The following is a 14,586-nucleotide window of genomic DNA, read 5'->3' as shown; positions in this document are numbered from 1 at the left end:
TTTCTGAACTGTTGGTTGTTAATCTGCTACTTTCAGAGGCTAAAACAGATGAGTGGACAATTGACGAAATCTTGATTAACAGAGACTTTACTATGGTGATTCCTCTGGTTGATTTTGACTTCTACAAAGAAAGAGACTCAGTGTCATCCACTAAGGAAAGGGTCTGCCAATATACAGCTCAGTAATTAGTAACTGGTGCCAAGGAGTCTACCACCCTAGAGGTGCCTTCTGTTCCTGAGCAACCAGTGTGTCTGTCGACTTCTGAGACTTAACTCTGTCCTCCTACAGCCATTGACTCTTCTACGTTCCAGTGCCCAGCTCAGAAGCCGTCTTTGGCACAAGTGTCTTCAATCAATTAACTTCTGCCACTTACTCAAGAGCCTCTGCCAAGTATGTGGTCAGCCCCAGAGATCTTTACATGCTTGTCCTCAGCTGCAGATCGATCCAGACTGAGATTCTCCTCATCAGCACACCCGCTCCTTCCTTTTCTGTAGCTCTCTGGCCGGCCTCTCTTAGCCCCCTTCCTTTTCCCACCTGTAAGGCTAAAAACCTTGGGGTCATCTTCGACTCCACACTCTCCTTCTCTCCTCACATCTCTGACATCTCTAAGAGGTCACACTACCAGTTGCACCTCCTCAGAGGTATTATTCCTTTCCTCTCCTTCCCCCAGAAGCTCACTGTCTCCAGAGCTCTGGTTCTCTCCAGGCTGGACTATCTGCCTGCTTCTACTCTCTGCCCTCTGCAACTTATCCAGAACAGGACTGCCAGACTTGTCCTTGGCCTCAAGCCCAGGGATGGCATCTCTCCAGGACTGAAATATCTGCGCTGGATCCCAGTGGCTGCGAGGATTAAGTTCAAAACCCTCTGCATCGTCCACAAGGCCTCCTGGGGCCTGGGGCCTCAATACCTTCAATTCTCTCTTCCTAAATACCTTCCTTCTCGAGCTCTTCGCTCATCTGCCTCCAACTCCCTCAGGGTCAGTCGCTTCTCCAAGCAACGCGTTGGTGGCAGATCTCTTTGTTCGGCTGGGGCCTCCCACTGGAACAGCCTCCTTGCCTCCCTGAAACTTGAGGAGAATCATCTTCGGTTCCTGAAGCACCTCAAAACCTTTCTCTTTGCGTCTGCTCTTTCTCCTCCTCTCCCTTGCTGATTTCCTGGCTGACACTGAAACTGCACTGGTTACCAGGCCACCCTCTGATCTCAGGCCCAGGTCCCCTCCCCCACCAGTCGCACGCCTGCACTGCCTTCCTGGCAACCCCCACACTTGGTGACTGTTTTCTGTACCCCTACGGTCCCACTTGCAGCACTTGACACCTGTTGTCTGCACTTACCCTTTCACTTGCCACCTTCTGGCCGTACTATTTATTATTTATTGTCTTATCCCATGTACTGCACTGCCCTCTCCCCGTTCCCCCTGCACTTCTCCTCCTTCCCCTTCCCATGCACTTGCGCGATCTGAATGACGCCTGGCCTAGTAGGATCGTTGTATGTCTTCCCTCTGGTCTGCCTCCCTTGCCTCGTCACGCCTTGAAACACTTGTGTATAGGTGTGTTATAAATGCCATATCACATCATATCATATCATACCATATCATGTCTTCAGCCTCAAAGTCCCGTCTGGCATGCCTGTCTTCAGCTACAGCGACTCATCCAGCAGATCACTCTTCAACCACAAAGCCTCTGGCAGTCCATCCTAAGTGCATGTCTTCCGTCCCAGAGCCTGCTGCTTGTCTGCTTTAAGTTCAGAAGACACCTGTGACCTGCTTATCCTCAGTACCAATATCAGAGGTAAACCCGTCTACACTGTCAGATCCTGCTGCATGTCCTTCAGCTCCAGAGATTCCCCCTGAATCCCAACCATTTACTACCAAAGAACCTCCAGCCTGTCCTTATGCTTCGGGGCACCACCAGAATGCCTGACTTCTACACAAGATGATTTTCCCAACTGCTTGACTTCAGCACCGGAGCCTCCAGAGTATTCAGCGTCAGATATTGAAACTTTTGCCAGCATATCTGCAGTTTCTTCGCCTCCTGCCTGGCCGCTCTTGGCAGAAAGGCTAACAGACAGTCTACCATTGTCTACTGCATGTTACACTGGCCTGCTAATATCCTCAAGGACTTACAAGTGTCCACTCCCAGTGAATGAGTTTCCTGTGCCTTCCAATTCTGCTACAGATCCTGCAAGTCCTTCACGCCTTACTTCGACTTGTGAGTATCTTCCTCACCAGAGGCCTGCCTGTGATTCTTCTATGCTGCAGCCTGATTATATGTACTCCAGTCCATCTGCTTTTGCCCGCAGGCCACCTTTTACATCAATGCCACCTCCAAAGAAAAATCACTCCCATCATGGAAACAAGAGGGCTGGTGTGGGTAGTGGGTGCCAGAAAACGGCCGTGCGTGGGGGTATATGTCATGACCACTGTGAGGGGGCACAAGTTGTGCTCAAGCAGGCTCCCACCAGAACCCTGCAGGCATTAAAACCACTGCAAAAGGGCTCCTGGAGCCAGTCCTGGCGCCTTTGGCACCAGAATCATATGTGGGAAGGAAGGGCTGTTCAAACTAGGTCCCATTTATGTACATGGGCCTTTAAATCCAACATGGAAGCACCCACACGGTCTAGTTCTAACATCCAAGCAATGCAGTCTAGTGTTTTGGGTGTGGCAGGCCTGGAACTACTTTCCCTGGTACTACTTTACCCAGGCTATATCAACCACACCCTGACTGCAGAACACGCTTCGAGTTATTCTGCAACCCGCAGCGTGACGCTCACCGTGTCCAGCTCCTGGTCTTCAGCATCTTCCTGTAATCCTGCAAGAACAAGAACAAGATTATTCTGTTTTACCTGAGAAAACACCATCCAGCACTCAGCATCTCAACTGGGCTGCAATCTGTGGAAACCGAGTTCCTAGTTTCTATTTTCTTGTTCCCTTTCCCTGGATGTCGAAATGAGTGTGCTTATTAGTCATTCCTGCTTCCTGGATTCCCTTTCTGTCTTTTCTGTTTTGCAGTCAGCACTTCCCAGTCCTTTCCTTGTTCTGTGCAGGCCAGTTTGCCTGTGTTCTTTATTCCTTTGACGTTGGCCTATTCAGCAGTGAAATTGTGATCCTTTAGTCTCTCCTCATTTATAGATTTAGTATTTTATCCTAGTTTGCCTTTCCTTCCATAGGTGGGGAGGGGGGGGGTTTTGCCCTTGTAATTCCTGAAATTCTGTTTTCCCTTCTCCTGTTCCTTTAATTGCTCTTGGAGTCTGTTCCAGGTTTTCCCTTGGACTTCTCCCTTTGTTCCCTATTGATTGTTGGGTGTGTTGTGCTGTTGTAGCCAGCCTCTATGAATGCCTATGCTTTCTTCACTATCCTGTAATCACAATTCCCACTTGTCCCTTGTCAGGAGTCTGATGTATTAAGTTATCCTCCCTTTGCTGTTATAGCCTTCCTGGGTCCTTGTTTGATCAACAGGGTTTGTGGGATTCGCTGACATTTCAGGTGGTATTTCTTATCCTTGTGAGTATTGTCTTTAAGTTACCATGGACAATAACATCAAGGGTGTTAGCTCACAGATCCTGTTGTTGCTTGCAATATATGTGGGCTTATTACTGACAGTACCTGTAACAGCAATTGTGGGTAAGGAGCTTCCTGACTTTCATTGTAATCATAAGGAGCTTCTTAGTGCTTACCCCATATCCCTTTCCATATATTTGTGTTCTTATCATGCTCTACTTGCACATCCTGGGTTTTAGTGTACATGTATCTTGGTTTCTGAGTGCATGTTATTTGATTCAAAGCTATTCACTGTGTGATCTTGTGCACATTTCCCTTGCCATATTCACTGCCTTTGTCCTATCATGACAGGTACGAGTATGTGGTTTGATGGCATCCAAAAGTCTGGTCCCACCACATCTTCAAGGGAGACCTGCCACTTTAATCAGAAACCACAGAGTGCTCAAATAACCAGAGAGACCCTTTGATCCACAGCAGACAGGTAGATGGGTGGGACTTAGTATTACATGTTGTTGCCCCTTTGCCTTATCTGTTGCAAAGCACTCCTATTATGACCTCACGCATACAGGAGGGTTATTGGTGGGGACCCAGGATTGGTTCATTGTAATTGTAATTGTTTATTTGTACAGTGCTTATACACAAGTGCAGTGCTTCAAAGCGCTTCAAGGCGGGAAGGGGACAAGTGAATACAGGAATCATTCTTAGGCCTTGAAGTTTCCAAATGAGTAAACAGAAAACTAGCATACTAGGCTTGACAGTATTTCACTTAGTGAAAGTGCATGTATTGTTACAGTTCCGATTCAGCTAGGGTGGCAGGACAGAAAAAAAGGTGGTTGAGGGGGGAGGACAGGACATACAAACTTACTAGTCCTAGTACATATAGGTAACGCATATGTACAGACGGAGGTGCGAGAAAGATGCGGTAGGGGAGAACAAGCGCGTCCAGTCCAACAGGACCCTGGGTAAATTGCAGAAAGGTTGCCTCGCTCATAGAGCGTAAGCAGAAATTGCAGTAATGCTGAACATAGTGCAGTGGCGCAGAGGCAAGTGCAAAGACTGGTGGGGGTGATGGGACCTATAAGGCTCTGGAGGTGAACCAAAGAACAGAGGGTAGCAGTGTAGAGGGAGAGAGAAGAAGGAAGAGAAGAGTGCGGTCTTGAGGAGTTTCTGGAACTTAAGGTGCTCCAGCTCAAGACAGAGAGAGGCAGGGAGGCTGTTCCAGAGGGAGGCACCTGCAGGGGATAAAGTACTACCCCCAAATCTCTGTTTGTGAAAGCGGCACACCCGCAGAGAGTTCGAGGAGGAAGAGCAGAGGACTCTGGAAGGCAGATCATCTGAAGACTTTGCAAGGAATAACAAGAAGAACTCATTTGGAACCTGGCTGAAAGTACAGTCTGCCTTACAGCGTTCACCAGTGAAAAAAACACAGGATTTCCAAAGAGGGAAGCAAGATCCCTCCTCTAAACATCTCCCAGGGAACAGAGGGAGATACTGAATCCAGAGGACCCTCCAGCAACTCCAATACTGGTATTCAGCCAGCACACAGCATGCCCTGCTAGGCTCTGCAAGCAAGCTTCCTAGGTGGGAAGTGCCAGAGAGTCTCTGAAACAAACCAAGGACAAGGTTGTTGCCTGCAACACTCTCCTCAGCTTTGGTCCGTCCACCGTAAAGGATTACACAAGCCCAGTGAAGAAGCTAGGATGAGTGCATTGACAAGCATAAACCAGCGTCCACCTTAAAGGACATTTTTGAGACAGTCGAGCCTCTCGAGCTGCAACTGACTGCACCGCTGACTATTGTCACACTTCAGTCGCTAAAGTCATACGAGACGCATTGACCAGTGCTTTAGACACGCCAACAAGCACGGAGACAACGATTCGGGACCCTGAGCCATCGTGTAGGTCAGCCTGCAGCCATCCGTCCAGCCTCGCTCGCCGAACTGCCTGCCACCTCATACCCGTATCTGTATCCCGTCTTGAACTCTGTCGCAGGAGCTGCAAAGCGCCCTGAAACCTACTCAACCCTGTCGATCCCCAAGAACATCTACAAGCACAAGGCACATTGTGGTTCTGTCCCCCGGTCCTTCTCCGAAAGCCCCTAGTGACATTTTACAGCCAATTGCTCCTTTTGTGATGAAACCAAGCATCCTTGAACTATTGCAACAAATTACTTTACCAACTTCCCTCCTGTCAGTATCCCAAGTGCATCCCTTTTCCTTCTTGAAACTGTCTGTCCTCTGCATTCTTTACACAGTGGGTTGTATTTTGGGATTTGGGTTGTTTTACCGAAGTCGAAAGAATTTGACCGTAGTCGATTTCTCTGCAATTCTATTTGTACTTCAGCAAAACAACCCTAAATGTACACCTAAATCAAAACCCCAAACCTCTCTTACTTACCTCAGTTCTGTTCCTCTAATGTGGGTTGGGTCTGGCGCTGCAGTGTCTCTTTTTCTATTTTGTGCTCTTTTTTTCTTTCTTTTTGGGTCCCCTGCAACCCGCGAAACCCATAATACCGAACATAGGGAGCGGGGGACACCCCCGCAGCCCCATCTCATATTCGGTATTTTGGGTTTCGGGTAAATGGTACTGTCCAAATTAGGTCAAATGGTCTATATAACCATTTTTATTGGATCAATTTGTGTAATTCGGTATTTTGTAGTGTGCTAGAACTGTCTGTTGAATAATAATAAAGTAGATATTTGTATACAATCTTGACTGGACAGTCCCTTTTATCATTGGCTAATAATTGTATTTTTGCTGTGTTACAACTAACCAACGATCCACGACCTTGCAGAGATAAATAAGCCTGCTGTTCCGTCCATATTAACAAAAGTGGACAAGGAGGTTTATAACTTGCTTTTTACTCCATTCTGTTCGGATCCCTTCTGATGTACTAGAGGTGTGGGGCTGATTGTTGGTTTTGAAACAAATATTCATCCCTGGACCATGAGTGCCCCGGAAGTTGATTCGTCACACTCCTCCTGATCCATGCTACCGAGCACACACTAGGCGCTCTCACATGCTGGACAAAATTGTCTAGCCCGGCGTTAACTTGCAGCCATCTGGAAACTTGGATCACATCCTGCAAAAAATAGAACACATAATTGTGGTCTCACCCAAAGTCTCCATTTGGTCTTTCAACTCCTGCCCAGTGAAGCCGGATGTTGGATGAGAGAAAAGGCTTAATTTTCTAACTCTTAGACCCAATGAAGGTTTTTCTGTTTTCTTAACACAGGATGTTCGGGTGATGACCCATTGATAATTAACTACCAGCTGCACTCCAGATCGTAGAAAAGGATTTGAAGCAAAGATCTAGCTTTTGTATTTTGTGAACGAATATGTGTCTGTGACTCAGGGCCTCATCACGAGTTGAGCGGTATCCCGACTAAGATGCCGCCCAACTGTATTTGCATTACTGCCCACCCGTCCGGCGGTATTACCACCAGATCACAGGTTGAGCAGTAAACGTAATTCCCCATTTCCCATTGGACCCAGGGGAAGTTTCAGTGGAATTACCGGCAGCAGTATTACCACACGGTAATTGCGCTGAAAATCTGCATTTTTCTGGCCATTTAACCCCAGCACAGAGCTGGGGGTAAATGTTGCCAGACTTGTGATTGGGCAGCCCCTTAAATGCAGCGGTAATGGCATTACCGCTGCATTTAAGGGCTACCGCCCAACTCGTGATGAGGCCCTCAGTCTCCTTCTGTCTCTGTCAGTCTCCTATCCCTCTCTTTTTTTTTAATGCTGTCACTCTGCGTTTCCATGTCTCTCCTTCTGCGCCTGTGCAGCTCTGCTTCTCTCTCTGCCCATCTCTCGCTCTCTGTTTCTCTCTTGCTGCCTATCTCTCTTTGTTCTCAAAAAAATAAATACAAATCTTTTTCTGTCTCTGTAACACTCCCAATGTCTCTTTCGGTCTGTATGCCTGTGTTTCTATGTTTCCGTGACTTTATCTCTCTGTGCATCTGTGCCTCTTTCTGCCTGCCCTCTTTCTATCTCTATCTCTCTTTCTCACACATCCTGGCTGTACCCCTGCCTCCCTCTGTCTCCTTTATGAAGCCACAATGTCACTAGTGCATGAGGTAGTCTCTCCCTCGCTCTCTATCTACCTCTCACTCTCCATGTCCCCTTTCCCCGTGGAGCCTAGGTATGGAGGAAGGATTCTCTCTCTCCCAGCCCTGTGGGTGCCAACAGGTATTTACATACAATAGAACTGGCTGGATTTAGTGGATTTAGATAATGTAAGAGCTTGAGCATTATAATACAATGTGTTTGCCATAATACGTAAGTGATAGATCTTCAAAGATGCTGAATAGAGAGCACGCATGAGAGATAAAACTAGTCCCTTATCTATGTTTAGAACATGAAAGAATGATAAACACAATATGGCAACCATAACAAACCAGCGCACATGTTTGCAGTTGGGTATCATGCCGCATTTCTCCATTCACATGTACATTTATTAATATAAAATTAGGGGACAATTTATGATGCTCAATGATCATGGAGTTTTAAAATATGTTCCAATTGTGCATGGCCATGTGAAACCTTTAAATATGTCAATTATGAAGCATATCTAGCGCGAAAACACCAGTCCCTCTTCTGTGTCTAGTGTGCCCAAAACATAAGAATACATGATGGTGCCCATGACAAACTGGAACGCTGGTTTGCATGCGGTCATCATGCCGCAGTTCCGTATATATCATCATCAAGTTTACTCGGAAATCATAGAGTACCACACAATTAACCTGTTTCCAATATGCAAAACACATTAAATAGCTGAAAAAACCCAAAATGGTAATCTTATAGGAGGGAAATCAATTCATGTATTTACATCTCAAAGAATACATACAATCTAGCAATTCAGCACTTAAAATGACCTGCTGTTGCAACTCAGCTTTTCTTGAAAAACCCAATAGCTTTTACAGTACACCTGAATCCTGTGTTCCTTAAACTGAGAGCAGCATAATTGATCTAACAATGGGGGTCATTACGACCCAGGCGTTAACCATGGCGCTATTAGCGCCATGGTTGACGCCGGTATTTTACTGATTGCACTATGATGGATGGCGGAATTACCGCCCCATTCCAAGGTTGGCGGGGCGGAGCGGTAATTCCCCATTCACCATTGGCCCTTCCCCATTCCCATTATCGCCCCATAGGGCTCAATGGGAATGGGGAAGGCAGTAATTACGGTACCGCAAATTACAGTACCGTAATTACCTCGAAAGTCCCTTTGCGTGTTCCTTCCTTAACGGATGGTAAAACCAGCCGTTAAGGCGCAAAGGGACCTCGTAATTAGGCGGTAAGGAGTTAACGGCGCCGCCACCTTTTACGGGCGCCGTTAACCCCTTACCGCCTGGGTCGTAATGAGACCCAATGTCTGTAATATGGACAAAGAGGTACAAAGTTGATTACTGACTCTTGAAGATACTGACACATGGGGCTGTGAGGGGATGATCCTATTTGCCATGTTGATGTTTTTCCTGCCAAGGGCAACAAATTCAGTCAGAGGTTCAGAATTAGAGCACAACTGTGGTGGCTAGCATACCAATTAAGTTAAGGTTCTAACATCCTAATTTGGTGTCACCTCCAGATATTCAATTAAGGTCCTGCCCATAGACGAATTTGCCGAAAATGTATGAACTATCCTAACGTCAGAGGCCTCCTTCATGGCCTTGATATAATGGCAAGAAATCCTGAAATTGGGTCACGAATCACTATAGCCCAATTCCTGTATTAAGAACCCCACAGGTTCCAGCCATCCCCAATGACTACCATTCTGGTTTGTATACATATCCCAGGTAATTCCCCTAAAGAATAACTCCTCTGAACTATGGATGCATAACCAAAATAACACAGTTCTTAAATGGGCTATTTGGGAGTGTGGGGGGATAGAGCATAGCTGTAACTCTAGCTACAGTTGAGTGTTGGGGCATTTTTTGGGCAAGTGAAGAATTTTCTCCAAAAACGATCTTTCCTCTCTTTCCAATGCTGGTAAATCCAAGTAACCCCACAGTTCTGCTCCATAAATGGCCACTTCCCTACCGTGAGCCATATAAACATCTAATAAAGGGGCAATAGCTTTTGCTTTACATCTCTTGTCAAAAGAACAACTTATTCCCAGTCTTTCCACAACAACAAACAAAGAACACATAAACCGCACCAACAGCACACGAGGTCTTGCATCGATCCGATTCTCACAACAAAGCTCAGCGCACGGTGGAAACCGAACTGAAGCTGCCAACAGCACACCACCTTCCCACTTTCCTACTCCCTCTTCACCTTACTAATCCACCCTGCCTTCCTGTTTGCAGATCCGCCTGAGTGCCTGGGGACCAATTCCGATTGGTGACGGTGCGCAGTACAAATACCTTTAACAATTAACTGTCAAATGCAGCTTTCAAAATCTATTAATAAAGAAAATTAGGCACGTCCTCTTTGGGAGGGCACTTATTTTTGTAAAGGTGCTGAAATGATCAACACGTGTTCAATGGTACCTCGTCTACAACAGAGTCTTTCACATCAGAGAGAATATTATTCTGGTTTTCTCACTCCTCGAGCCTAGAAAGGATAAGGGAAGATAATGGCACATTTCCAAGTCTCAGGGTTTTTCCTTTTTAAGTGCAAAGGATGAGTATGCTCGTCCTTTTTGCATAGACTTGATCAAAGCTCAGCAGTTAAGGGGTTCAGCATATCATTAAAGTTGTTAGCCAAACGTGGCGCCCAGAAATCTTCTAGGCCCCTAAATAGGCCTGTGGAAATACCATCATGAGCCAGGCTTTTATTAAATATCTGTTTGTATATGGCCAGCAGAATTTCTAGTGCTGAAAATCCTATTAACGGACCTTTAACAGCTGGCTGTATTGTAGAACTCCCATCACCCATCTTATTGGGTTGTTCAGAATCCTCAGTATTCTAATTATTATACAGCTTTGAAAAGTGGGTGGCCCACACAGAGTCTTCGACATTAGTTTCAGGTTCATTACAAGTATCCAGATGTCTTGGGTCATAGTTGATCAGTTCTCTGAATCTCCTATCATGTACTCGGCTAGCTGCAGCAATCACTTCATCCTAGGCAAAAGCACACAGTCCGATGTTATGTGTGGCAATAGCCCTCCTACACGTTGCACTGGCTTTTATAACTTTAGCATTATCACTAACCGGGCCTTTTAACAGAATTAAAATGTTTTAGCCTGTCTAGATTTATCATCAAACCAACCCTATTTATGGGTAGGCTTCCCATTTGCCCAGGTTTTGAAAAAGTGCTGAAACAAAATTCATAAATATATCAAGCTTTCCAAGCACTACTTCAGCTTCTAAATCATGTTCAAATAACTTAAGCATTATTGAAAGATTATGACCGATTATTTGCTCTTGCACGTCTAATTCTATAGTTGGATCCCGCCTAATCCTGCTTCTGCAAGTTGACACCATAGCTCTAGCAGTATTCAATGGAGTTCCACTGTTAGGGAGTTTATATTGCCAGTTCATCATTTTTAATGGAACATCATGGCATTGATTAAATAATTTGGTTAATACCCTAAATTCAGCAAACAAATTCCACCTTTCTGCTGAAATGCAAAAATAGTTGATCGAAGAGCAGCCACAATGGCCCTTAACGGTATAAGATCCCAGATTATCAGTGGGCGAATGTCCATTGGTGCTTCAAAGACCCCATTCAACCAACCAAGTACACAATTCAGGGTAGCCACACACATCCGTGAATCTAACATCTCGGGAGGTGGGATATTATAGACTATGGGCCTCAATACACGGTAGGCGGTAAGGGTTCACCGGTAAGGGCACCTTACCGCCTTACTACGAGTTCCCTTTGCGGGACTCGACCTTAACGGCTGGTTTTACCAGCCGTTAAAGTGGGGTGCCGCAAAGGAACCTCGGTGCTAATTACGGTACCTCAATTTGCGGTACCGTAATTAGCTCCTTCCCCATTCCCATTATGCCCTATGGGGGCAAAAATGGAAATTGGGAAGTGCCTTGGTGAATGGGGAATTACCGCCCCCACTCACCTTGGAGTAGGGAAGTAATTCGGCCATCCACCAAGGCGGACACAGTAAAATACCGGCGGCAACCATGGCGCTAATAGCGCCATGGTTACCACCTACCGTGTAATGAGGCCCTATGTCCTCAGTTCCATCAAACAGATAAGGAGCTAGACCATTCCATATTTTGATGTTAAAATCATCAACAATTATGAACCAACAAGAATTCTTGTTATTGAAGCTATCTAGTTCCTCAATATTTTACTTTAGATCCAATAAATGGGAACTGTTTTACCCAGTCTGTGGGCTGCTGTAGGAATTGCAGAGAAACAAATAGTCACCCACTCTATTACTATGGGATAAAATCAGTAAATGTGGTGTATTGAGCAAGATCAAGCTAATATATAAAACCAACAATGTCGTTCAAAAAGTTGCCAGGCCACCTGCATATTTTCCTTGTAGCTTCTTAGTTTCCAGGGGGAGGTAGGATGGAACAAAAACCACCGAAATGTATGTTTGAAGCAACCCAGGTTTAAAGAATGATATCATAACATTCTAACAGTATTGATGTTACAGGTTTTCCCAGTTTCTCCCCCCACCCGGCAATATTCCATGATAAGACATAAAGATTGACCTTCTATTATTTTTTTATTTTGATCTTTTAAATGTTTACCATTTATTTAAACCTTCACACTGATATAACATAGAACACTTTATAAGAAATCTATAAATATTAAATCCTAAAATACACATGATACATGAGCGATGCATAGCATATACAAGATACAGTTCCAACTACAATTTATCTAACAATTATAAAACAACAATTCATCAAATAATTAAAATAATTAAATATACACATTTTCTTTCAAAAGAGTGTGAACACTAATTGAAAAATGAACAAGAGCAATAGTGAGTGACTTTCAGTTACCTCTCATGAATCTCTCTCAGAAGCTCTGGGCTAAAGTGTCATCATGTGAATTTACAAATTTCTCAAACATTTTTAACCGCAAAGACAGAGTGTCTGGACACTCAATTAGTAAATGTTTTAGCGTTCCCTCCGAACCCTTATTATTACAAAGGCTACAATGTCTTAGTTCAATATTGAGCCCCCTAATCGGACCAAATTGTTGCAAAGTTCCAAACAAATTAAAGCAAAACTGCTTGAACACCAGTCAGAAGAAACGGTCAGGAAATTATACAAAGTACCTGGAGGTCTCTGTAGTTTTCTTATCTCCTCATAGAGTGAGTATTTATATAGGAAATCTGGAACACTGCACCATTACGATAATTTGATGGATGTTTAGATTCTAGCTGGATTATCTATCAGGATTTGGCTATATGTGTCCATACCCTTTAGAAAGGTATTGCACTCTAACGCAAAACGTTCAAGAGGTTTAAATGATGTGTTAGCTACAGCATAAAGAATTTTTGGGCAAAGGAACAGCAGTTTCCTATATAACTTTAGTTTGTCCCAAAAGAATGTATGACCTGCAAGACAATATTCCCAGTTCGTGTCTTAGCATGACATAGGGTAAAGCTAAGACAAGGCCCAACAGCCCAACAGCTTCTTTCAAACCATGCCCTCTATGGTTTCTTATTTGCATCAATATAGCTTACAGATTTCTAACCATAAAATATTGAGGGAATCACTTTGCCCTTATAGAACCGACCCAAAGGAATAAAAGTAAACTTATAACATGACCAAAATAACTTTTTAGTTTGGGCAAATAATGGAGCAAATTTCGTTTTAAATCTAGCATTTAATGCCTTGGTCAATACTTTGGAAAAGACAGGGGATTCTAAATACACCAACATTTCAACCTCTTCAAGCCTGGTATTGTTCTTAAACCATTTATAACCCTGCTTAACTTTAGCTTACTTTGTGACAAAAATTGCAGATTTTGGAATGCTCAGACTCAAATTGTTCCTGCACCTGTAGCCACTCCGACAGTTTGTGGCCCACTGCAACCCAATTGAGGTTCTGTTGAGCAGATTAATATTGTCAGCATAAAGTAACAGGGGTGTGCAAACAAACCTATTTTAGGTCGGAAGAAACTACATAAAACCAATTTGTCAGCAAAATCGGATAGAGATTAAAAAGGCAGGCAGCTAAAATGCATCCGTGTGTAAGGCCAACATAGGTTTCTACAGCAGCCCCCAAATTGCCCTCTTGCTTAAGACAGACTTGTATAGTAGTACCAGAATATAACTCTATTAACAATTTTAATAACCCCCACCCCACCAGAATCTTTCATGTGGCCTATTTATTCCACAATCTGGACCTATTGATGCAATCAAATGCACTAGACAGGTCTGCACAAGCATAAAAAGAGGTGGTTGATCTTTACAGTGTGTCTGTCCTTGTACTAATTGCAGTATCAAGCCATTCAGGTTGCACATTTCTCCCGGAAATCCATCTGAAGGACCTTGGGCTAATTAATCTATTAGGCTCAAGCTTTAAGATCCTGCAAACAAAAGGGATGCAAAAATCTTTGAGGAAGAGTCTAGGAGGGCTATTAACCAATAGTTGCTTGGGTCCTGGTGATTCCCTTTTTTTGATAGAGGGACAATGTAGCAATTTGTCCATGACTGGGGTAGAATGCCCTCTCTTGCAATATATGAGAACAATTTATACAGCACCTTTTCCCAGAAGTCCTGACTTTTTTTAATATCACGTTTGGTGATATGGCCTGAGGGCCTTGGACCAAGACGGTACGATTCAGGTAAACATTAATGATAACTCTAGAGGAGTGGAAGGAGGCTAGGAGGGCCTCCCACCGGGTGCCACCATTAAAGGGAGAAGAAGAGAAAGGAGAGAGCAAAGAGACCATATGAAGAGTCCATAGGTCTGGCAAGGGAACGACAAAGAGGATGTCGGTGAGGAAGCACTGGTAAAGGTGTCAGCGATAGCGAGGCCTGGGTTGGAGACCAGGATGCCCCTTATAAACTTCTTTCTACCAGATTTAGTGAGGAGAGCAGGATAGTCGATAGAGGAGCAGTTCGAAAAGATAGGAGAGACAGAGAGCACCATAGAGTGGTAGGGAGAGGGGAGAAGAGGAAGAGGGAGTGAAGGGTGTTAGTGGCG

This window comes from Ambystoma mexicanum, chromosome 13 (assembly GCF_040938575.1).
Source record: "Ambystoma mexicanum isolate Mex_15411 chromosome 13, UKY_AmexF1_1, whole genome shotgun sequence".
NCBI classification, from domain to species: domain Eukaryota; kingdom Metazoa; phylum Chordata; class Amphibia; order Caudata; family Ambystomatidae; genus Ambystoma; species Ambystoma mexicanum.
Note: the sequence above shows the minus strand (reverse complement) of the source record.